Raw genomic sequence first — 1,414 nt, forward strand, 5'->3', positions numbered from 1 at the left:
CCCGCCCCACTGCTCCTGACTTGCTAGTGCTTGCTCTGGCTCTCTGGTCCCAGATTCCTGCCTCTATATAGGCTCTGACATTTGCCTCTGGCCGCCTTTCACTTAACAGCCCTCCAGAAACTCCACTTCAGCTCTTGGCCTATCCAACTCCAACTTGTTTCCCCTCACCACCAATAGTCCCAACCCCACTATGCCCACCTCTGGTTGCCCCATAGAGAAAAAGAGATTGAAATAAGTAAGGAATGAGACTGAAAGAGTCCTCACTCAGGAAGTAGACATATACCCTCTGCAGGGTTGGGCAGACACAGGAACCCTGAGAACTGGGCACTACAGCTGGTATGACCAGGAAGCACAGGCTGGGCATTGGAGGTAAGGAAACTCAGGCTGGAGATCAAGTGGAGCAACATCAGAAAATCTCATAGAGGTTTAGGTGCAGGGCAAGTAGGGTGGGAGAGGATGGACAGTGGGGGCTACAGAAACAGAGACCTCAATAGAGCCCTGCAATTGTGATAAGAAAAAAAAAAAGAGAGACACAGGGGGAAACCTGGCAACCAGTATTCCTGCCATGGAGAAAGGACTCAACAGTAAGGGTCCATGGATTTCAGACAGTTGCAAAAAAAAAAAATATGCCAGTCTTGGGGCTGGGGTTGTGGTTCAGCGGTAGAGAGCTCGTCTAATATGTGCAAGGCACTGGGTTCGATCCTCAGCCCCACATTAAAAAAATAATAAATAAGTAAAATAAAGTTATTGTGTCCATATATGACCAAAATATTTTTTAAAAAAAAGAAAAAGAAAAATATGCTAGTTTTGAGCATACCAGGTAAGACTCATGTCATAGAACTGGGGTTTTAACCTGCTTTCTAGAACCAGAGCTCAAGGTCAGAGTAGAAGCAGCGAAAAGGTTGCCAGTGTCCTCCCTCCCGTCTTTTTGAATCACTGCCACTTAACCCTTCAGTCTAACCCTTCACTCTAAGTTCTGGGTAGGGCAAAGCCTTCAGGTGAAGTTCAAGTAGCCCAGTTATATGGACTCAGAGTTTAGGATGGAGGCATTTAAGTCATTAGGCACCTCAAAAGTAACAACCAGGACTGGGATCGTGGCTCAGTGGTAGAGCGCTCGCCTAGCACTGGGTTCAATCCTCAGCACCACATATAAATAAATACATATACTAAAGGCATGCTGTCCATCTACAACTATAAAAACATTTTTTTAAAAAAAGTAACAACCAACAATAACTGAGTACATAGTCAAAGCCCTAGACCTCTCAGCATCACCTGAGGTGGGAGAAATGGGCTTGGTAAAGTTTATGTGACCAAGGACACAGAGCTAGTAAAAATAGCAAGCACAGATTTGAGCCCCAGTCTGCTTCCAAAATCATTTTCTCTCTATGTAATCAGACAGGTGATTAGAAACACT

This window comes from Marmota marmota, unplaced genomic scaffold (genome assembly GCF_001458135.2).
Source record: "Marmota marmota marmota unplaced genomic scaffold, marMar, whole genome shotgun sequence".
In the NCBI taxonomy this organism is placed as follows: Eukaryota; Metazoa; Chordata; class Mammalia; order Rodentia; family Sciuridae; genus Marmota; species Marmota marmota.